This window comes from Mixophyes fleayi, chromosome 4, assembly GCF_038048845.1.
Source record: "Mixophyes fleayi isolate aMixFle1 chromosome 4, aMixFle1.hap1, whole genome shotgun sequence".
NCBI lineage: Eukaryota > Metazoa > Chordata > Amphibia > Anura > Limnodynastidae > Mixophyes > Mixophyes fleayi.
This window is the reverse complement of record NC_134405.1, coordinates 316,991,338-317,017,110: the sequence shown is the minus strand read 5'-3', so window position 1 is coordinate 317,017,110 and position 25,773 is coordinate 316,991,338. Positions and strand designations below refer to the sequence as shown.

The 25,773-nt window shown below is 39.0% G+C and overlaps 1 protein-coding gene across 8 annotated transcripts in view; it reads right to left on the bottom strand.

The window, feature by feature from the left end:
• The window catches only part of SGCD (sarcoglycan delta), a 495,352-nt gene that overhangs the window by 416,857 nt on the left and 52,722 nt on the right, over positions 1-25,773 (bottom strand). Inside the window, exon 1 of one of the 8 annotated variants that reach the window (XM_075210132.1) lies at positions 1,795-1,813. The exons of the other annotated variants lie outside the window; for them this stretch is intronic. The gene's annotated coding sequence lies outside the window, so the exon portion shown is untranslated. Of the gene's footprint in view, positions 1-1,794; positions 1,814-25,773 lie in introns of those variants that run through there. 8 annotated transcript variants of the gene reach the window in all.

Here is a 25,773-nt window from a genome sequence, read left to right as displayed (position 1 = left end):
TCTAGATGACTGTTTTGTCAGACGCCTTCCCCGCACTGCTCCTGGGCGCCGGGGAACGGCTGCCTGCTTGCCTTCTTGCTCACGTCCCGTTGCCTAGCAACGGGACGCTCTTTTACGGATGTCTGCTTTCCTCCAGAGCACGCATGCGCATTTCAGCAGTATCCCGTTTCTAGGCAGCGGGACGCTTTCTCCGTACCTCCGTCGGCGGTCAGATGTGCTCTGAACGCCGAGATTCTTCTCTCCCAATCAGGATCCTGCTACTTAAGGACCCCACTTCCACTGGCACATTGCCAGAGTATTGGTTCACCAGTCTCCAGCGTTCCAGAGTCCTTATCCTTGTTCCTGTTTATTGCTATTGTTCCTGACCTTTGGCTTGCTCTTTGACTACCCCTTTTGGCTTTGTGATTCGGTCCTGCATTGTCCGCTAGTTCCTGACCTCGGTTTACTCTGACAATTCTTCTGGTTTACCCTTTTGTACCTGGTCTCGGCCATCCTGTGTACACTCCTTTGCACTGGTGACTAGCTGGGAGAACCACGACCTGTGCACCTCACGCAGCCAAGCCCATACCTCCTTGCGGACGTCCCTGGTGAATACCGGGGGTGTGTTAGACTCTGCACCTCTCAGTCTAGCTGCATCAATACCAGTCAGTGGCTACCTCCGTACTAATTACGTGACATGTTTAAGGAGAAGTTTGTATGCCATGACCCTCATATCTAGGTATCTTTGGCCTTCACTGTCTGCATTAAACCCAACAATAGCTGATTTTCACTGCACTGCCCTGATTTCTTGTTGCCTAAGAAGTGTGGCCTACTGGATATGGGGTATGACATCATAAGAAATGGATGTGGCCATGTGAGACAAGCATGGTCTACCTGAGTCGAGAGCACTGGAGGATGATGACAAAAGTTGCATAGACCATAATCTAAATCACCTCCCTCCATAAAACAAATCACTGAAAACAATAACATGATGATATTGAATGTAGAGGCAAAACAGTCTTTTTTGAAATCCAATGAGCCAGTGAATGGACCCGTTAGTGTCAGAAAACAGGCACTTTATTACTGCAAGACAATATTTGTACATACAGCGTTTCCTCCAAGAACATTTAGGGGTTCATTTATCAAGCTTTAAATCATGTGCATGGTTTAGGGAAATGTATGTATTGGGGCTAGTCAACAAAAGTCTAAAACAGGAGATATCTCCTGCATTATACTAAATATAATACCGCAGTCCCCATTATCCTCAACTGGGACTTTTTGGAGCTTGACCCCGATCACTAGCTCCATCTGAAAAAGTATGCTGTGGGGACAGGATTGGGAAAGTACTACTTAATTTTTAGAGAGCAGTCCTCTAATTACACTAATTAGTACAAATTAATCTATTTTGTAGATAACCTTCAAAAAAGTCAGAAATCGTTTTAAGGACCAAACTAAAAAAATAAATAAAAAAAATGTCTATGTGAATATAATCCTGATTACATTTTATTTTTCACCCATACATTTGCAAAGGATTTTGCTGATACTAGGCAGTTATGGTTATATGCTATAGCAACCTGTCTCTGACTTGTTGGTGACAGGCTTCCCTTTTGGCATTGATATATGTTGTGTGCTGTAGGCCTGTGTATAAATATAAGAGCTAAGCACACACAGTAATAGACCTGCTAACATTAATAGTGCTGTGACTAATCCTTGTATCAGTAAGGAGCCAAAAGTAAGTATTCTATAAATAGTGCTATGCAGTAAGATGCTAACATAGGAAGGGTGCAGTGTTTGCATGCATGCACCAATACTGACCTCATCAAATCCTACGCAAGGAATATGACAGGTGTGAGACAGAAGAGTGGAAACAGCTGGGAAATAAAGATATAAAAGTTCAGTAGGGAAAAGAGAAATAATAAACGGCTGTAAGACAGGGGCTAAAGACAGAGAAAGAAAAACAGAGACACTTGCAGTGATGACAAAGACCTTGAAAATGGGTTTAGGTTGCTGTACACCCCTTCCAGTCCAAACTGTGTTTAATATTGCTTGGATTGTAGTCTGATAACTATCTACGTATGTATTTTATATCTATTGTATATTCTTAAATGTTGCCAGGTGGGGTTTGCCTCCATGCTACTCTTATGTAAACATGCCTTTTGTGTGTTGTAATACGCCTCCTGGTCGTTGCGTTACACATAGGCAGCAGTCGTCCCACAGTTTCACAACCAACTTAGCAGACATGCTGGAGCCACACACTGCAGGGTGCCTGCAAGTGAGCTGAGGACTTTGGGGAGGTCCACAGACAGCCCCTGCTAAGTAAGAGGGGTTTCAAAAGACACAGTGCAGAGAGGGACTATCTTCTGGACAGTGGTTACTAGGAGTCACTACTCCTGTTGAACTGGTCCAGGATTGTGCCAATGTGCACATCAAAGTCTCAGAGGACTGTGCTTTCGTTGTGGCCCTTAAAAAGCAGGAGGACATGGAGCTCAGTCCCTATCAAGTGGGTGGAGCGATGAGTGTGTCCCAGGGTTGAGGAGAAATCTGGCTCAGCAGCTAGGATTGGGCATCGAAGTGACTGAGAAAAAAACAATGGTGAGGAGACTGGCTGTGTAGCTGCACAGGAGGTTTCTGTCCTTCCTGAGGTGGCCTTAAGACACCTGCGTTACGGTTTGACAGATGTTCCGCCCCAGTCAAACTCCCCACCAGCCACTGTCCTTGGCAGGTCCAGCATTAACTTCTTGGTAAATTGTGGCAACAGAAGATTTTCTGTCACTGCTATAAGCAAAACCAGCCCTATCACAACTTAATAGACCCATAAGACTATGTATTTCCTATATTTATTTAACACCTAAAAAATCACCAATTATTTTTGCATGTGCAAACAATCAAACAAAAAAAAACCCAGGAATAATATACACTGACTTCCCTCCCAAAAGAATATTGGCTGAAAATCCGGAACCCTGATTATATTTAAATTTATTATACGTGACATAATGGAGATTGTAGGGCTCCGAGGCTCAAAGAGACGGTATTGCGCGTGACATGCTTAGATGTCTCAGCTCAGCTAAGTGTCCCTGGAAATTATTTTCAAATGTTGGCAACCACGCACTTGTTGGTTTTAAATTTAGGTACGTTATACATATTTGCTCCAGACCAATCAGTATGTAAGAAATAGACCATGCACGCGTTTGTCACATGAATGGTTCCATGACAAATACTTAAGTCATTGAAAACAAAACACACCTTGATAGCAGAATCACGCCGTACGAGCAACTTGCTTAAGTTTAGCCATCTTCAAAGTGTTTCTCACTGTTAATCTCATGTCAGATCACTTAGGAAATCCCAATTCAGAAATGCAGATCTTGGCTGATTGTCATATCCTAGAGGGGAGATCCAAGTGCCATGTGCGAGGGGCGTGGCAAGGCAATTGACATCATAGTCCCGCCCCCTTTGCACTGGGGCAAGGGGGGGGCATGGTGAGGCGTTTCACTGGAGATCACGTCATCAAATCCCCACCCACTGCATTAGTGAATATCTCTGGCCTGTCAGAAAGTGTTATTGCTTACTGGGAATTTGGAACTGGTTGGGTGGACCTGAGCAGGGTTTGGAGGGTCAGAGTGTTGTTTGAAAAAATTCAGGGCCTACTTTGTCCAATTTTGCTTTTTTAAAATATTTAGAAGTATAGCAATGTACTTAGTAAATGTTGTAGGAGGACATGCGCATGACAACAAATTAACGTTTCCTGAAGGTATAAAACCCATCGAAAAATGTGCCTGCTTATTCAGCTGGCAAGATCCGCGCTTTACTAATCAGGTTGAAGCTTAATAGAACTTTGCAGATATTTTAATAAATATTTTAAATAAACACTTTAATAGACATTAAGAGAAAAATAAAGTCGAAATAAATGTAATTAATGCAAGGATTCATATGTCCCCAGACATGACTGTGTAGCAGAATCTTACACAACAGGCCTCTTCTCTGGCACCGTGCACAGATCTAATTAGGAACAACCATCTTTTGTTTGCAGTCATAAATGCAATAATGAAAAGCAAAATCTGTTTTTAGCACTGTAAATACAACTAGTAGATCTGCTGACTTTCTGTCAGCCTTTTTTTTCTACTATTGTGGAAATATCTGCGACTGCTGAGGATGGAACATTAGCTAGGAGAGTTTACAGTGAAGCAGAGTGCAAAGAGACCATTGACAATAGTATTTGTCATAACGTCCCTACTACCCAGGCACAATCATTACAGAGCTTAGCTCTTTTCTTCCCAATGCCTTTAACATATTGATTTCTTTTTAAATAGACCCTCTGGGGTATATTTACTAAACTGCAGATTTGAAAAAGTGGAGATGTTGCCTATAGCGACCAATCAGATTCTAGCTATCATTTTGTAGAAAGCACTAAATAAATAACAGCTAGAATCTGATTGGTCGCTATAGGCAACATCTCCAGTTTTTCAAACGTGCAGCCCCCCTCCACCCACTTCAATGGATTCAACAAATTCGGTAGTCTCCGGGAGAGTAGCCATTTATATGTCAACCTACAATCCCTGGGAGCAGGGCCACTGAGAGGCATTATATGTAATATGTAAATATTACATGCACCACAGACGTAGCACTGAAGCTCTATGTATGGTAGTACATAGATCCTATAGAACAGATTTTTTTTACATGATATGGTTAGATTAGTCAATGGTGCAAATCTGCAGAAAACCAAAGCAACCAATCAGCAATTAGCTTTTATCTAGGGCCGGTTAGACATTAGGGCTCATTTACTAACACTGCATTTAATGGTAATGAACTTTTACTTGTCTAGTACAAATGAGTCAATGAAATCAACAGCCTGATTGGTCATTATAGTTTTACTGCACCTATAAGCAATGTTAATAAACAAGCCTCAGTGTACTTTAAGAGGGAACAATTAAATAGCTGTGTGGTGCCCTTACCACATTCTATTCTCTTAAGTAATCTAAAGATAGACAGTAAACCTATAACAGGTGCTTTTAAAAATATTCTTAAATGTGTAGAAAAATGTGCTTCTCATCTATTCTGTTCTCACATGTTTTTCTCTAGTTTTTTTTTAAATAGACTTTGAAGTAATATGATGGAGTTGACAGATTGAACAAGAAAACTTTTCCTTGAAATTACACTTTCAAAACATCCTCCACAGCCGGTGCCTAGCGTACTTGTCACAGGTACAGCCCAGTCATATCACGAGATGTGACATGCAGGAATTCTTATAGAACACTGAATAAAGTATTACACAATAGGGTTCCAGAATGTCTGAAATCAATAAGACATTAGTACAGTTATGTACTTATATTTAGTCTTTGTATAAGATTTTACAATAGATTGCAAGTCATTGAGTGCAACCAGGCTTTAAATGTTAAACGTTTTCGCAATTTACAAATATTATGACATTCTCTAGTGAGGACAAAAAAGGTGAGTCAAGAATCACAAACATAAAGAATACACTATTCAAAGTGTAACAGAACTACAAGTGAAAGTAAACATATTGTCATTATTTTTTTGGCCTCTGTTAAACTTAAAAGGGGACTATTACAACATAAGAATACTAACCAAACCAGCACTTGAAGAATTCATACAAAACAGTGTGAGCAATTGTGGATGATTTAAAAATCACTGTGGAACAATGGGGAGGGGGAACAAGGAAGAAACCTTGGTGCAAAAGAAAAAGACAGGGATGAAGAAAATATAATAAATGAATCATGAAAAGGAACGGTAGAAGGGAGAAGGTAAGAGGAATGGGATAAGGGGAAAAAGGGGAAGGAAGAAAGGAATAAGGTAAAGGCTGTTGGAAAGTAAGATGGGAGAGAAGAAAGGAAGAAAGGGAAAGGATTCAGGAAAGGAAGGAAGGAAAAGGATGCAGGAAATTAAGAAAGGAAAGAGAGAAGCAGGGAGGGAGAGAATTAAGGAAGAAAAAGGGTGTAGGACAGTAAGGAGGGAAAGAAGGAAGGAAGGAGTGAAGGAAGGTAGGTATAGGAAAGGAGGAAACATGGAAAATAATTGGCAAAAAGAAACAGGAACGGAGAACATGAAACAAAAGAATCATGAAAGGAACAGGAAGAGGGAGAAGGTAAGAAGAATGGGATAAAGGGCAAACAGGAAAGGAAGGAAGGAAAAGGATGGAGGAAAGTAAGGAGGGAATGAAGGAAGGAAGAAGTGAAAGAAGGTAGGTGTAGGAAAGGAGGAAAAATGGAAAATAATAGGCAAATAAAAATAAAAATACAAATGAAATGCAAAATAGAATGAAGAAAGGAAAGAGAAGAGAGAAGGTGCAATAAAAAAAGTAAATAGAAACAGGAAATAAAAAGGAAGCAATAAGTGGAAGAAAAACAACAATTCGATTTTTGCCCTTTGCATTCTGGTCACATATCCTACTATTAAGTTGTCTTTCACTTGTCTATTTTGGGGAATATTAATGTGTCCAAGAACTCTCAGTACAGAAACTACTTTGCTGTTTAACTATGATCACTAGGTACAAGCACTCAGCATGTAATGCCGGGAATAGACTTGTCTCAGCCAGCCATAAATGCATTACAGAACCAGCATGTGTCATAAACTTTAAGACCGTCCGGGTGTAATATTCTCTGACGAACTTACATTTACGCTAAATTCTAAAGCTGCTGTTAAGCACAATTTGAAAAAAAAGTGCATTTTCTAAATGGTAACTCCTGTATTTTTGACAATTGATGCCATTAAACACCATTTGGAATTGTACTAAATCCAAAGGGACATCAATGCCATTCAATGAAGGGTTAACGCTGCTTCTGCCCCAACATGCCTCAAGTAATATTTGCATTAGCGCATGAGAGAGCAGAACACGTCCACGATAAGGGACAGCTTCCAATAAGATGTTTTTCTGTGATTTACTCACAACTGCCGGAGACCTCTGCAGCTCCCTGTGTAGAAGTGCAGATAAGTGGAACAGCGCTCAGCTTAAGTATCCGAGTGACAAGGAATCCCCAAAGGACCTTGATAAGCAGGACACTTCTCTCCCATCATCTCCACAACATCAAATGCCTGTCTCCGCCACAATGACATGACCATTTATACTGTGCTGCCTTTAACCACTTGCAGATAGCGATTGGCAATCTTTCTAGGATTTACAGGAATATGTAGAGGGTGTCTATTCTCACATGTAAGCAGCTGGGCAGATCACAGTTTGCCAAATTCTTTCCAAATCCCCCCCCCCTACTTCTTCAGTGTTGGAAAAAGGAGGGGTATAACTTTCACAGAATACAACAAGTATACACTCATGTATGGAAATCAATTTGATCAATGCAGATATAAAATTATTAAAATCTTATTACCCTATTCATCCGAACCTACCACCGCTATGAGTTATTTTCAAGCTAGTAGTTAAGTTCTCCCTAATCTTATATATATCCCAGTACAATTCAACTTAAATTAATCAGAGTTATTGTTATCCAAACAATCCCCTGTATTTCAGTTACGTAACATTTGGTAACTGTTGTGAAACCCCATTATCAGCGAATTATAACCCCTCTACCAAACCTGTGGCACAGGATGTTTTTCACCATTAGCAGCCAACTTTCCCAGAACCACACTGTTCACTGGTACTTGGATGGCCCCTGGACTGGATCCCAGTAGTATATAGTTATCATCAGCCATGAGTGAGGTAGAGTTAAGGAGACTCGCAGCTATAGAGCCACGCATAGATAAAACAAGACAGGACACAAAAGAGAATAGTCAAGCAGCAGGCTGGGTCAGCGGACAGGAAAGGGACACAAGATCAATTTACAGTCGGAGAGTTCAAGGGCAGATAGAGATCCAACAGTAAAGGATCCAGTAAAAGTAGGCAAGGTTAAACACACTAAATCCAGCAGCAGAAGATATACCGATTTATATAGAACAAAGGTACAGGAAATAGCCTAGGTAAACCTAACACCAGCAAGGCAGTAATGGCAAATTACTGTTTTTATGTTGGTCCTGGCCAATAAGCCTCTGGGTAGAAATCATGTGAGTAGGAAGTGTTGACTGATCAGCTGCTGGGTAGTGATCAGTAATGAGTCTAGCAAGAGCTGATGAATCAGCTGCAATGTGAAAGCCCCGTTAGCAGCTCAGAAAGCAAGGTGAGCATGGTTTCCTACCAACCTCCAGCATACAGAGACACAACAACTCTGACATACAGCAGAATCTGGAATGGAGTTTAAGACAACAGAGCAGCAAAACATAATAGTAACCAACCTATCTAGAATGTGAATGTGTTAAGAACACAAAGGCAAAACATTATTAAATTGAATATCACAAATGGTCACAATGTTTAAGGCATAAAAAACCCCCAAGATATCACACAGTAATAGTATTATACAAGTTTCTTCAAAAAAATATGGAGGAAAGCATAAACAGAAAAAAAACATACAGTTTCCATTCTGTTGTGAGCAGACTCACAAATAAGGACCAGTTCTCCAATACAGATTGACCTCCAGAAATATGACAACCTCTTACAATTTTTAAGGAAATTTAAACACATATTTCCTGCCCACCCCTCCCCCTCCTGTAGGGTCACCCGAAAAGGCAGTGCATATGATAATAGGGGGGAAATTCGCATTGTACAGTGGATCACAGTATATTTAGGAGTCACCAGAAATTCTTATACAGACCATAAGTTTCCTCTCAAATATCACAGAATAATACGTGCAATCCAAAGAGTATAATTTTACCTACATGTAGGCATGAAACAGCATTATAAAATAATGATTATTTGGGACAATACTCAGTTCTAGTAAATAAAATATAAATAAGGGGACATATTTAATGAGATGGTGCTACATGCATAAATGTGTCACCATCCATTACAACCAATGATACATTTCCTATCATTTTATAAAACATACTAGAAAAAGTACAGGTTTTTATTGGTTGCTAAGGGCTACACATTTCTTGATACTTAGCAGACAAATCCCCTGCACCCACTATACTTTCATTTCTGCGCAGGGACAAGCATGAGTTGAAGATTAAAAACAAAAATGTGCTCTGACCCATGTCAAATGCATTTTAGAAAAAGTAATTCTTCCACTTTAATTGGTGATACATTAATTTTTGAGACACTAATTACCAAGAAGTAAAATCTTCACTGCTGTCTCACCATGTGTTATCTGTTTCGTAACCATTTTTAATCAATGCTTAAAGGTTTTTGTTTTGTTTTTTTTACTTTATTTATTCCTGAATGTTCATGAAAACATATGGGCATTAGTTATTATGCATCGGGAAGCTAATTTCTCTGCATGTGTTTGCATCTTTTAACAGTGTAAATAAACACCTGTACAAATATAAAGATTTACTTGCAAGTTACTCCATCAGAAACTTAGTAACATAATCCAGACTATAAATGGTATATAGATTTCTGTCTAATGGTCACATATCTACGTTTATCCTGAGGACGTAAAAGGCAATTTAGAGTTGTACACAAGTGCATTTGCATGTTGTAAGTTTACTAAAAAACATTGTATGCGCACAACTTGGACCAGTTCCACTGACACCTAACTAATATCTAAAAGTGGTGCTTCTAGAGGCCTTACAGGGGCATTCATGAGCAAATACAGTAAGGGCATGATGATGCAAATTAACCACGCCCCTCTAAACTGCATACTGAGGAATAGGGTTATATCAGAAGTGTGCATTTTGTAAGAGTATTTTTTTGCACCTATAATAGGTAACGGGTGTAAATTTGCCAACATACGTGCAACTCTTAATCACTGCCATTGTGTTTAAATGTTGACTTCTGTACGCAATACCTGCTGTCATTTCCAGTTACAGGACTTTTTTTGGGCTGCACCTACTTTGTGGAATTCCCTCCTTCGCACAATAAGACTTTCCTCTAGTCTTCACACCTTCAAGCGTTCTTTGAAAACTCACCTTTTCAGGCAAGCTTATAATATTCCTCAACCAGCCTCTTAACCTCCCTAGGTTACCATATTGCCACTCTTTACACAGCTAGCACAAGACAACAACCCTCTTACCAAGATTGCTGTGTGACTGATCATACAGCCCACTAAGAATTTTTTACCTTTACAATTTGGCTGGACCAATATACAATATGTAGCACTTAACCTTATGTATCAAACTCCCATTGTCCCATAGATTGTAAGCTTGCGAGCAAGGCCCTCTTACCTCTCTGTCTGTCTGTATTACCCAGTATTTTTTATACTGTGTTTATTCCCAATTGTAAAACGCTACAGAATTTGCTAGCAGTATATAAATAAACAAGTGATGATGATGATGATGATGACTTGTTTGAATCTAAATTTATATGAGCAGTGGACAGGGGTTAACATGCATTTCTGACATTTATTGAAGTAAAAATTAAATGTAGTCCAAAAAACTTTGTGGAACAGCGCCCCCTCACTAACTAATTATCATGAAAAATGGAAGACCAATACCTCAGCTTTACCAATTTCTGAACATTAATGCTGACCCTATTTTATTTAACATACAAAGCTATGCAAAACATACAGGGAACATGTAACGAATGTCTCAGGAAGAGAGCCCTGGGGTGATGGATATACGTGTTAGTCTGGTTTAGCGCTGGCCAAACAGAGGCGCGGAGTCTATCGGGAACCCCCGGTCTTCACCAAGAACCACCGCAAGGCATGATGGACTTTTGCGGCCTGAGAACATGCAGGTTGCAGCCCTCTGATCAGTCACTAGGCGTAACACAGCGGAAAGAAAGTGAATTCCGAAAGCAGGTCACATGTACCAAATTTTATAATCATGCTGCAGGTAAGGTGTTTGTTTATTCCACTATTATAGGGAATTTTCTCTATAGACTTACCAAGTAAAAGATTTTAGAGGTAACAGGCTGTCAGGATTGTTTCATTGGCATATCTGTATACTTTGCTGCTTTCACAGAGGGTATGGTTTCTCTTTGTTATACCATTTTAACCAGGGATGTATGGTACTGTGAGCTAAAACACAATTCCATTATTTCTCATGAGAGCTGGTTCCTTATAACTTGTGCATCCAGTCACATTATTCTGCACATAATATCATCGCCATCCTGCCAAACTTGTCGATAATTTGGTCAAGAAACATTTTGAGGTTTTTCGGAACTTCAACTTTTTGTAAAGTAAAGCAAGTAGATTGACTATTGATAAATGTAAAAAAAAATATTGTCACTTCCCCTATCAAGCAGCCAGTGCACTTGATCATCTGGTGCACTGATTCATTAGTGAGCTGTCCTTTAGCTGGCTTCCTTATTGCTTTGGGGGTTCCTATGTCCTAGATGTCAGTATCACATAGATGCAGTTCATATATCAGTCCTGCGATCCTGCTTGGTGGTGTTGATCACTCCTTTGCACTTCAGCTGGTAAATTTGTCAGTGATATTTCCTTCTACAAGAGGGTGACTAACCTTTGCAATGACATTTGTGTGTGTATGTATATATATATATATATATATATATGTATATGTGTATATATATTAATCTATATATATATATGTATGTATATATATTAATATATATATATATATATATATATATATATATATATATATATATATATATCTGTTATATATATATCTGTGTACACACACACACATATATATATATATATATATATATATATATATATATATATATATATATATATATATATATACTACTGGTATCTTTATGGTGTATGGGAAAGAAACTATTCCTTCTTAGGGCATATTCTGTCCATTACATACGGGAACTCTTTCTATCTAACTTTGGTCAATGTGAGAGACGGTTCTATTGTTAGTGATGTGATGCATGCCCTAATGCCGCACCCACGCTGGCGATAAATGTAGCCTTAATACCTGAAGTGTTGTCATCCTCTTTTATAGCCCTTTTGGCTTTCTGTTGATTATTGTATTCTGTTTTGCACATAAGTTAAATACTGACTGTTTTTTCATGTAGCACACAAATATCAACTTTAAATTTCAGTGTATAAATAAGCTATCAAGTATTTGTGTCAGTATTTAACTTATGTGCAAAATCGAATGCTAATTTGCACCCCTTGCATTGTAACATGGTTGTGTCCAGGAGACTTAAATAAGAAGTTTCTTAAGTTAAGATCTTTAATGAATCAGGCCCCAGGAGATGCTACTGTACTTTGGCCTCTTTGATCTTTCTCAAGCCAATCATCTGGGAGTAGAATAGACTTGGCCTCTTGTGTATATGACCATGTATCTTCAAGTTTAGCTGCATCTTCACTTTAAACTTCCACAACTGGTAGTTCTGGTTGGTCAGATTGTCCACTGTCAGCTTATTAAAGTGCTGTTAACAGACATTTTTCTTAAGTTTCAGACTTTCACTGTTGTTCTGTTATCAGCAGCTAAATCAGGGGAAAAAAGTTCCCAAAAGCCCTGTAAATCACCATAAGAAGGGTGAAGCAGCCGCCCAAAACGTTATGGGTCATGATACCCACCTGATGAATTTTTGAAGTATATGCCGCCTTTGAGGCATGTTCTCTGCCACTGTGAAACATGGAGGTGCAAAGCGGGTTCGACTAAAAGTATAGGATGAGACCCAACGACCGCCAGCTCTGAGTTGTTGGAGAACTCAAGTGGAAAAGGCTGTGCTCCCCCCGTGCAGAGCAAAGAACGTGCTTACAAAAGTGCTTTTTCTGACCCATTATCTCACTTCAATAATCAAAGGAAAGAGTGTTTCTGTACTACCCAAAAATTAGGCTCTCTGGAGCGTCAGCCTTGTACTTTACTAATAACATCCTCATTCTACTCATCACCTCCCCTCTGTCTGTGACATCTTCTGCTCCACTGCAAACGCAGCCAGTTGTTTCACAAACCCATTGCGCCTTGGCATAAATCTTGTGCAAAGTAAGGTACCCTCCGATACAAAGCCAATTCTGCATTTCACAGATGTTTCGCGCTTTAGTAAAAGACCTCCAGTGAAAGAAAGTCATTGGCTACTTAGTGCAAATTTTGCACCTAAATGTGATATTAATAAATGGCCACTCTCTGTCTTCCTGCAGGACCCTGTAACAAAAATTCTGATTTTCTTATATGCTTATCTTGCTGCCCCATCTATTTTGTCTTTTCAAAAATTCATACATTTTTTAATCTGTAAAATCAAAACGCAAAAAAAAGCAACATAAAAGTATATAGTACAAAACAGAAAAGTGTTTCTTCATAGAGAGAACAAGCCTGTTTACTTGTTATTCATTAGTTTTATCCATGCATTGGCTACTTCCAGAACTCTTATTAAGTCTATCTCATTCAATTCAATGATTTCATTGCATGTTATAGGTTACATACAAGCACTTTTTAGAGTATTATTCACTCATATCAATTATTATGAAAATTGATACTGGTATTATGAAAAACATACTGGTAGGTTAATTGGTTGCTAACAAATTGACCCTAGTATGTGTGTGTGTGATAGGGAATATAGACTGTAAGCCCCAATGGGGCAGGGACTGATGTAAGTGAGTTCTCTGTAAATGGTGATGAGCAAATGCTACTCCATAAATATCATTGTTTTGGAACACTACAGAAGATGATCTTACCACTTAGGGTCAGTGTGAATGTTATATTGTACTGTGAATGCAGTTTTACACAAGGGTGCTACACTGCTCACTTTAGGCTTATCATTGTTTACACAATGATACCCCTTGGAAAGCTTATACATATATTTTATTTTGTTTTATATGCACAAATTTGGAGCCGAATACATAAAGGGACTTTATTTATGAAGTATTATTGAGGACTGAATTTATGAGACACGTTTGTAGTTTTGGTAACATGGGCTGGATATAATTATTTTTGGTGGAAGCACCATTACTTATTCCAAATATGTGGATTATGGTTAAATCAATTGACAACGGAAATAGTGAAACATTCATAAAATGCACATTTACTACAGGATGAGCAGGATATGTTGTATTCTCAACAAATTACTCAATACAATATTTTCAAAGATAACATGACCACATGTGGTATGGTTTTACATCCCACTTTTTTTAATCTATATTTTGTATTTAGGGATTAGTTGGAATAAATTCAAACACATTAGCGGGTACTTGCTAAAGATTTACAATTATTAGGGGGTACATCATGATACAATAATCATCATCATCAATTATTTATATAGCGCCACTAATTCCGCAGCACTCTACAGAGAACACATTCACATCAGTCCCTGCCTCATTGGAGCTTGCAGTCTAAATTCCTTAACATACATACATACACTCACACACACACACACACACACACACACACACACACAGACTAGGGTACATTTTAATAGCAAACAATTAACCTACCAGTATGTTTTGGAGTGTGGGAGGAAACCGGAGTATGTTTTGGAGTGTGGAAGGAAACCGGAGCACCCAGAGGAAACACAGGGAGAACATACAAACTCCACACAGATAAGGCCATGGTCGGGAATCGAACTCATGACCCCAGTGCTGTGAGGCAGAAGTACTAGCTACTAGGCCACTGTGCTGCCCACAATAATGTTGAGAGATCCACAGGTTGAGTGGATAGTGAAGGGTACATAACATAAAATCTAGGAAATACATGGCAAAATGATTCATGAGTCTAATAAAAAAAAAACGGTATGCTTAAAATAAAGTTTTCCCGGAATTTATGAAAGTTATCGGAGGCTGGCGAGATCCTTACCACAGAGACGACAGTGTCCTCATCCTTGCCTTAAGCATTTCAGCACCTTGGACAGTGGTGTGTTTGGCCTCTCAGCCTGTTCAATGTGTTCTCTGTCATATAACCTTTGTTATCACCTCAACTTAGGCCCCTAGTCTTTACACTTTATGATTGTCTAATTTGTGCAGCCTGTACTCTCTATGTTGTGCCTCTGAAATGTCAATTCTGTATACCACTATATGCAGTGCTTTTTTTTGTAAAAAAAAAAAAGGTGCCGGAACTCATGTAGTCAATCACTGTACACACACCCACATACGTCAGTTGTGTAACGAAACATAACGGTCACCGCCCGCAGTAAGCTCTCAGCGCACGACCACACAACCAATCACAAGCTGAGCAGCACCACAAGCCAAACAGTGCCATCACAACCAGCGCGGACAAAGTACGCATGCATCGGAGTGGACACACAAGCAACCCGCATGCACCGTTTTAATGATTTTTGCGACTGACTTGCTACGCTCAACAGGGCGATTCAAGTCCACGTGGACCAAACATCAAATGTTCAAAAGTTACTTTTAAAACTTGGAAAATCCGTTGAAAAAAGGTGCCGGAACTCAGTTCTGTTAGTTCTATGACAAAAAAAAGCACTGATTATATGTGCTGTCTACACTGTGAGTGTGTATATACATATTTGTCTAGTGCTGGCTAAACTTTGCACATCTATCCCACTGTAGAGGCTGCAAATTATATTTCTCTGTCCTTATATGACCTCCACACCTGTCTGTCTAACGTGATTGTTCTATATAACTCCAGAGCTGTGTGCTGCCATATGTCCAGCTCTCTCTTCCTTGTTCTACATGTAGGTTATACACCTGCTATGTATTCATCCAGTATGCTGCCAGTATAGAATACCTCTTCACCCGTTTCCTTCTTGTATGTTGCTTACCTTCCTCTTTGACTCCTTTTGCTCCCTTACACACTATCTTACCCCTTATTACATTATCATGTTTGCCGCTCTGTTATTCACAGCAACCAATCAGTAGCCAAGGATGGAAGTTGCAAGAAGGGGTAAGGGAGGAGTCTTCTGGTCCTTGGTTGATATCAGGATGTCACATGACAGCTGAACTAAAAAGGGGTGACCAGCATATGTGTCTGCACCCCCCTGACATCATGTTACAGGACTGCTATGTACAGGGAGGGATAAGAGGTGAAAAAGGTAATAGATGTGGAGAGAGTAGAAGGAGAACAGGGGCTGTAAATATATAGAAAAGGAAATATCTGCCGAGGTGGCAGGGACGCCTGACCTCAGCACAGAGGACTATCGGTAATAATTCTGCCATAGCCGCAGCTTCCTAGAACATTGATTGTATGAACTGGTGTATAACACTTGTCCTCCGCATTGATGAGATACTGCTTGGGGAAGGTTGGGAGGAGCTGACAGACTTCAGAAGAAGAAGCAGGAAGATGTGAGCGGCCGCCTCTTTCCTGTGCCTCCTTCCGCGAGGGTCTGACCTTTAGAATTCAATAGTTAACGTCATCCACTCAAGACGTTAACTTTTCAAGCCGAGGAAAGCTATCCTTTTTGATTACTGTTAAATTGACAATTTTCTCCATCCCCAAAGAGCTCTATAGGAGAACGGTAATTAATGGTGGTAAACTGGCTTAACGTTGGAGAAATCTAAGATTTCCCTGGTGTTATTCCATTAATAAATTGGGTGAAGCAGTAAGAGTCTCTCTCCAGCAAAAGCGGCTGTTAATCTTTCCACCCATGCAGCATGAGAAAACACAAACGAGCAACTACAGAGAACATTTGTTTCCCCACCCTCTTCCATACATGACAAGACCATACCACTTAACATAAAGGTGGATCAAGATCCAGAAAACGATAAATGTCCCTAAATTTTATCTACCCAACAATGGCTCAAATTGCCTCTTACACCCACCATGATGTACACAGATGTATTACATCCATGTGGCAGGTACAACATGCTAAAGAGACCGTCGGTCCCAAGTTCCTGTGGTCCAGGCTCCTTATGTGCCAAGAATGGGCGTGGTATCGCATAAAGAGGACGTGGCATTTCTTGTTGACTTAACCCTAAATGAGGTGTAAACAAGGAGATAATAAGTTATCTGCTGTGACACGTCACACAACAAAAAAATGAGAATCGGCCTGGTCATTGAGGTTCACATTACCCCTAGTGACTAATGGGTTAATGCATGCTCTTAGGTAATTAGGATTATAACATTTTAATGATCAGTTCCCTTTAGGAAGCTACTGGAGTGCTAAAGCCATCTCTAAGTGCCTCTTTGGCAATGAAGAGGTTATCAAAGTAGCAATCAATGGATTACACAAGGGCTGCAAGAAAGGGAGTGATATAAGCACACAGACCCACTACTCTTTTTTCAGAGAGCTGAAAGCAGCACCAGAGATAAGGAGGGTGTTACTGTACTACACATTCAGTTTGGGCACAATAAGGACAGAATGGGGAATATAGGGAAGAGACTGGTTCTATCTCATCAACTACATAAACAGGATCTCTAGGCTTCATGAAAAGCAAAGTATAAGTAATGTAAACAGACCAGCAGGTACCTCTGAGCTGCTGCTGTGTTAAGAACTATGAGAAAGACATTCCATTATAGCACAACTCTGAAAGGAAATAGCACACAATGTGGTTCTTGTCTTCATTCTTACTCAGCAAGAAATGTTCACAATTCTCCGTTTCCCATCATTTCTCTCTCCTCGACATATGCCATAATCATTTTATTTCCTTCCATGGAGCTCTTCTCTTATTTCACCTTACTTGCTTTAAGTAAGTTTAAATTTAAGTTTTAAAATTTAAAATTCAATAAAAGTAAGTCTCAGCACAACTTTTCTTCCCATCTGCACTTTACAGTCTCAGCTGAACTTTCCAGTTCCAGACTCAGTCTAACTTTCTATCTCTCGTTACGGTCTTACTTCCTAGCTCCACTCTCAGTCTAACTTTATAGCTCCACTCTCAGTCTAACTTTATAGCTCCACTCTCAGTCTAACTGTACAGCTCCACTCTCAGTCTAACTTTATAGCTCAACTCTCAGTCTAACTTTATAGCTCCGCTCTCAGTCTAACTTTACAGCTCCACTCTTAGTCTAACTTTACAGCTCCGCTCTCAGTCTAACTTTACAGCTCCACTCTCAGTCTAACTTTATAGCTCCGCTCTCAGTCTAACTTTACAGCTCCACTCTCAGTCTAACTTTATAGCTCCGCTCTCAGTCTAACTTTACAGCTCCACTCTCAGTCTAACTTTACAGCTCCGCTCTCAGTCTAACTTTACCGCTCCACTCTTAGTCTAACTTTACAGCTCCACTCTCAGTCTAACTTTATAGCTCCACTCTCAGTCTAACTGTACAGCTCCACTCTCAGTCTAACTTTATAGCTCCACTCTCAGTCTAACTTTATAGCTCCACTCTCAGTCTAACTTTACCGCTCCACTCTCAGTCTAACTTTACAGCTCCACTCTCAGTCTAACTTTACCGCTCCACTCTCAGTCTAACTTTACAGCTCCGCTCTCAGTCTAACTTTACCGCTCCACTCTCAGTCTAACTTTACAGCTCCACTCTCAGTCTAACTTTACAGCTCCACTCTCAGTCTAACTTTACAACTCCAGTCTCAGTCTAACTTTACAGCTCCACTCTCAGTCTAACTTTACAGCTCCACTCTCAGTCTAACTTTATAGCCCCGCTCTCAGTCTAACTTTACAGCTCCACTCTTAGTCTAACTTTACAGCTCCACTCTCAGTCTAACTTTACAGCTCCACTCTCAGTCTAACTTTACAGCTCCACTCTCAGTCTAACTTTACAGCTCCACTCTCAGTCTAACTTTACAGTCCCAGACTAACATGTAATTTTGTAGAATGTACTAAATCAATGATAACTAGAATCTGGTTGCTGTAGGCAACATCTCCACTTTTTCAAACCTGCAGTTTAGAAAATACGTATAGCACTTAATCTACATTTCAAGCTCCATTCTCAGTTTAACTTTGCAGTTTCAGACTTAGGGGTAAAGTTATCAAGCTGCAGGTTTGAAAAAGTGGAAATGTGGCCTGTAGCAACCAATCAGATTCTAACTATCATTTATTTAGTACATTCTACAAAATGACAGCTAGAATCTTTTTCAAACCTGTAGTTTAGTAAATACACCCCTAAGTCTAACTTTTTATCTCTAATCTCAGTCTTACTTCCAGCTCCACTCTCAAGGGAAATGAATCAAGCTTTGGGTTTTTTGGCGGTTATGAAACTGCTGCACATCGCTGGCGATTTTCAGTTTCAAACTGCTGGATGCATTATCCAGTGGTTTGGAGGGTCAAAACTGAAATTGCTGTTGATGTGTGAAGATTTCAAAACAACTAAACCACCAGCGGGTTAGTCAAAATCACCAGAAAGAAGGCAGGTTTTTTATACCTGCTTCTGATAGGCTAGACAGCTCAAACAGCATTCATACCATTCTCATAACAGAAGAGGAGGTTCCATAAACGTATGAATTATGGGGCAGTGTAATTCATTGATTAAGGGGGAAAAATTATTTTACTATGAACTTATGCAGACAAATTAATTTATAATGAAATTAAGTGGCAACATTATTTTTATAATTAAATTAAGGGGGCAATGTTATTTTATAATGAGATTAAGGGGGGTAATAATACTAATACTACTACTAATAATAATGATTCAATAATAATTTAGGAGTAGCCGTTCATTGGTAAACATGCCTAAATTCAACACAGGTTTTGCATTACACAGAGACAGCCCATGCACACACAAACACAAATATCTGATGGCAATGAATACCTTGGAGCTAAATCTTACTGATTAAATTGGAGTTAGCGAAAATCTACATTTTAGTTTACAAACCAATTAGTGGAAATGCAGATATATACCCAAAACTATTAAATCATTCGCTGATTATTTTGTTAATCTGTTTTTTTCAGCAACACTGGCAAAAAGGTGAAGCTGAAATAGTTACAGAAAAAATATTGCTAAAATATACAATACATAAAACCTGTGAAACACTGTAATTCATACATACATTCTGGTATCATGTGGCATAACAAATGGTTTTTTGAACATTGGTTAAGAGATGGATAGATAGATAGATAGATAGATAGATAGATAGATAGATATGAGATGGATTGATAGGAGATAGATAGATATGAGATGGACTGATAGGAGATAGATAAATATGAGATGGATTGATAGGAGATAAATAGATAGATATGAGATGGACTGATATGAGATAGATAGATAGATAGATAGATAGATAGATAGATAGATAGATAGATATGAGATAGATAGATATTAGATGACTGAGATGAGATGGATTGATAGGAGATAGATAGATAGATAGATAGATAGATAGATAGATAGATAGATAGATAGATATGAGATGGATTGATAGGAGATAGATAGATAGATAGATAGATAGATATTAGATGACTGAGATGAGATGGACTGATAGGAGATAGATTGATAAGAGATAGATAGATATGAGATGAATTGATAGGAGATAGATATATAGATAGATAGATAGATAGATAGATAGATAGATATGAGATGGATTGATAGGAGATAGATAGATAGATAGATAGATATGAGATGGATTGATAGGAGATAGATCGATAGATAGATAGATAGATAGATAGATAGATAGATAGATAGATATTAGATGACTGAGATGAGATGGACTGATAGGAGATAGATTGATAAGAGATAGATAGATATGAGATGAATTGATAGGAGATAGATAGATAGATAGATAGATAGATAGATAGATAGATAGATATTAGATGACTGAGATGAGATGGACTGATAGGAGATAAATAAATATGAGATAGATTGATAAGAGATAGATAGATAGACAGATAGATAGATAGATAGGGGCTCCCTACGCTGCAAGAGGTGGATCAGGAGTGTTCATGGACAAGTGGAGCAGTACTGTAAAGCTGTGGACATGCACTTTAGTTACGCTGCTTGAGATGCATTTGTATTTTTGGGTTACATTTGTGGTTATCTGCTCCGGTCACTACACACTCTCTAGTCATTCAAATCTGTTGACGGATTTGTGATGCGGTGTTGGGGGTTGGCTGTAGACAGGGGACACAGCACAGTCCACTGAAGATGGTAGGAGCCGTAGGAAAGGTAAATGCTATATACACTCTACTAAAGTCTGTATATAGCAAATGGTCACACATAGGATAGGGGTTATATATGCAACTAATTTTACTTGGCCTTTAACTTTTAAACTAAGTATCTCTCAGATATAGAAGAAGTATTGTTCTTCTCCAAAACAAAAGTATTACAAACCATAATGCATTTTTAATATAATAATAATAATAATAATAATAATAATAATAATAATAATAATAATAATATTAAATAAATAAACAATTATAATAAGTAATTTCTGAAGGTTATGTAGCTAACACAGATCACACATGTAAACAAGGAAAAGCTGTGAACATTATTATTTGTCGGTGTGTAAACCACAATATACTTGACTAAAGTTACAATAGATGCAAATAGATTTTTTAAAAAGGGCAAGCTAAAAATAATCATTTGGAAGTAGGCTAGAAATGTATCTACCCTTTAAAGTCATTTTGCATTTGCTCAAATTGGGGCTTGTGCTAAGTTGGGCGTACACCCGTTTGCTGAGCGCAAAATATGCAAATTTGAACTGCGCAAAGCCACAAAGTAAAGAGAGCTGGATTCATCTTGAGATGGGTATGACTCAGCATATGGGCATAAGTACTCTACTTTTACGTTCAGAATTTTAAAGGTTTCTTAATGGACACATACAGTAGGTCGCATTATGTCCTACTGGTAGGACATAATGCAAACTTCCCGGAACTCTAAGGAATGGAAGGAAAAGGTGGGCGGGGCTTATTGACAAAGTTACTGATGGAAAGAGGGTGGGGTGTTCACATTATCGCGCCCCTGCCACTAGGTTCTTACTGGGGTGGGCGGAGCTTGGTGACATGGTTCAAGTTAACGTTCCTCCAACCTTGCGCCAAGTGCTTCTGGGAGAATGGACTGCTATTTCTCCCAGACATTTTCTTTGTACAACTTGATTGTACTTGATTGTACAGATGCTGGTTTCACAAGTCAAGAAAATATGCTGTTTATAAAGAGTGCTATGTGCCAGATAAGCTGTAAAGATCTCTGTCAGATTTGGCCATACATGAAATATACATACATGTACGGTAGAAAATCTGAAAGATCCAACAGGGCACCATTGCGCCTGCATACCCAGTTATATGTGTCATCCTCTGAACATGTTTACTGTCCGCCATCATATAGATCAGAAGCTGATAGTGATTGGTGGTCTTTGTTTGCCAATACACACTGCATTTTTCAACCCATTAGGTCTACAACGGCCTAACAGCCCATCAAAATGTCACTGTGTATGGGTACCTTAGCCTATCACAGCCTATCAGATTTAAACTGTCAATTTTTAGTGCATAAACATCTGGTTGGTTGCTATGGGTTACAAGAAATTCCATAGCATCATTTTATTAATAAAACTCCATATTGTTGTAATCCTGCGTTAGATATTGCTACATTTGCATCTTTCTCTTTGTACTACTCGAAAAACAAAATACATTTTTAAAACTCATATCTCCTAATTGATAACATGACGGTTTGATTTTTTTCTTCTCTTGGCAAAATATTGTGCATTCAATGGAAAATCCAATCTGCGGTAAGGGTTATAGCATTTAGGTTTGTTACTGTTTAGGAGTCGGGTCAAACATTCCTAATATTTACTAATTAGTTTAGATGATGGGAGGGCCAAGGGTCAAGCGTGTGTGGGGGGGGTGTGATGATGTAATTTAATCACTGTGCAGCAAGGGCGGAGCCACGATAATGCAATTTGCAGTGATTGCGATCGCGCAATACTGTCTCACCCTCTTTGCCAGAATATTACGCGGGATCCAGGAGAGTTGCCTATCCCTAAAATTCGAGAAATCTCACAGACATTCCGGAAGAGTAGGCAAGTATGGGTGGAGTACTGATATGAAGGTACTATGTCACATTATAAATAATTACCTATAAAACCTTTCAACATCCCTGAAAATCAATGGATTAGGCTAAATACTATGGAACCTGCACATCACTAGTGGGAGCCGAGAGGAAAGAAGACAAATGAAAATGTATTGGGGCCAGTGGTCAAAGTGGAAATTTAGAAGTGACGGTACAGAAAATGTAAGAGAATGGAATTTGATAGTTTTACAATCAAAACAGTAGGAGATATGGTGGTATGGCATATCTCCGTATAACCGTCCACTTCAGCTGTCCACAAGCCAAGATGAGAAACTGAAGAGATTCAATGGAAGTAATATCAGCTCAGTATTTGCCTTTTTCTTGGGCGAGTTTGAACCCGCCAATATATGAAAGTGCGAGATAATAAATCGTGAGTAAAATGATGCAACTAAAATCAACACGCTATAAATTGTTTTCCCTACTTTTGACCATACTAAGAATACAAGTCGCCATTCGTATGAAGCTGCAATTTTGCAAACTCACCCAAGATTGCTGTGAATCAACATGCTGCTTTGGATAGGCGAGATTAGCAAACACATCAGCTTTTCACTGCTGGCCAATGTTAACATAGCAGGAGACACAATACAACTTTTAATTATCAGTATATTCATGATTTATTGTTTAGAGGGGCAAAAATTATTATTAATTATCTTACGGGGCCAAATAATATTTTGAATAAATTAGTGGGAAAAAATTTTTTTTCTATATTATAGTGGCATACTATTTCATTACCAGTCAGGGCCTAGTATTTTTCTCTGATGTGCCCATGTGCATGCTGCCACTTGTAGTGCCACAAGTATGTACTTTAAATGGTGTCCCCATCTGGAAATATTAAGTGTTGCCACATCAGAAAAAAAATATTATTGCCTCACAGGTAATGAAATAGTATGCCACTATAATATAATAATAAAATTAATAATAATAAAACATTCCATTACATATAATCATTATTGAAATTTGGCCCACTAATTTATTCATAAAATAATTTGGCCCCCAAAAGATAATTAATAATAATTTTTGCCCCTCTAAACAACAAGTCATGATTACCCTCATAATTAAAACTTGTATTGTGTCTCCTGTTATGTTAACATTGGCCAGATAGCTCTAACAGAATGCTTTTTATCTCTTGACTCTCATGCGAGTTTCTGCTGAATCTCGGGCGAGTTTCTGCTGAACCTCGGGCGAGTTTATGCTACCGTTGAAACCCAGGCGAGTTTCTGTTTCTGCTGAATCCCGGGTGAGTTTCTGTTTCTGCTGAATCCCGGGCGAGTTTCTGCTGAATCTCGGGCGAGTTTCTGCTGAATCTCGGGCGAGTTTCTGCTGAATCTCGGGCGAGTTTCTGCTTCCGTTGAATCCCCGGCGAGTTTCTGTTTCTGCTGAATCCCGGGCGAGTTTCTGTTTCTACTGAATCCCGGGCGAGTTTCTGTTGACTCCCGGGCGAGTTTCTGTTGAATCCTGGGCGAGTTTGACTAAACCGCTGGCAGGATAGGTGTTTTAAAACACACATCACCGGAGATTGGAATATCGAAACCGCATGTTAATACATATGGCGGCTTTGTGCATTAAAATTGACAGTGATCTCGAGCAATTTACAGCGATTTCAAATCAAGAAAAAAATCACAGCTTCATACATTTACCTTCTAGTGTTATGTTACGGGATTTTTTGTGCTCTGCAAAATCAGTCCCCTGCAAGCAAAATAGAGGACAATTTCATATTTGCAACCATTAATAAAGGAATTCCCACACACCTGTGAAAATCTTAGCTCTTAAAAACTTATATTAATTGGGCAAAATTAGGTGCAAATGTGACAAATCATAATAAAACAGCATGTATCCCTCATTTAAAACATGTGCAATAAATGGGCAACAGAAGAATGGAAGAGCTCTATAGTACCACCTGCTGGCCGTAATTGGCATGGAATCATGAATCCATGGGGAATTCTAACAAGTTGAATCCCCCAGTCTCATAAATTAATTTATGACATCACTGACAGTTAGACAAGAGCTGAATGGGAAATACAATATCCTGTCAGGAAATAGGGAGGGACTAAATCTCTCCAAGAGAAGCGTCATGCATATCTTAGATGATATACTTTTTATGGGAAGCGCACTAGGTGGCTGGCACAGTGGCCTCCCTTTTACCTTTTACCAACATTTTTGGGTTCATACATATCCTACAACTTTAATAAATATATCCAGATTATATTAAACCAGATCTACTTTTGCAATATTTTTGGGTAGGGATACTTTAGTAGTATTAAATACACTTTACCTGTTGCCAAGAGCAGGATTGCTCAATATTGTGCTCATGTTGCTTGCAGCAAAGCTCTGGGCCAAAACAGAACACTTCATAGGGGGCCATAGAGTTTTACTGTAAAACAGTGGAAGGACTCCTGCTTCTCTGGCTGTGAGAGACAATGTACAAACTAACTCTTGACTTTGGTCACTCGAGGAGGTCCCGGGAAAATCATCTATTTGCTGTATGTGGGAATATAGTCCACTTCCTCGGTGTCACTCTTGAATCCACCTTCGACTTTATATCTTACATCCAGTCTCTCTCCCAGTCCTGTCACCTCCACCCTACAAATTTTGCCAGAATGCACACTTTTCCTACCCAAGAAAAGTGGAAATTTAAAAGTGGTGGTACAGCAAACTTGCCAACTTTATTTAACTCCCCTCTGGGAGATCACAGAGGAGAGGACAAGTGGAAAATGCCATGGAGTTGTGAAGTGGCAATTTGTGTCATTTTGCGGTGCAAAGCCACAATTGCCTCATAGCAAGCAAAATTATGCGATTCACCTTGAATCGTGTCATGGAGGGTGGTCTGCTCTCCTAGGAGTTTGGGACAACTACCCGATAATTTGGGAGTCTCCCAGATATTCTGGGAGAGGAGGCATGTAAGGGATATGATAAATGTTACTGAACGGCTGGGGGCTGCCTAGCCCTTGAAGCTTTAGGAATTTTAATAGGTTTAAATTAATTTAAACCCTACTTGTAGATGCTTTTTTAACACTATTTAATAAAATACAAAGACATATTAAGCAATAGCACTTAATATTTCTGTATTTTATTAAATAATGTTAAAAAGCATCT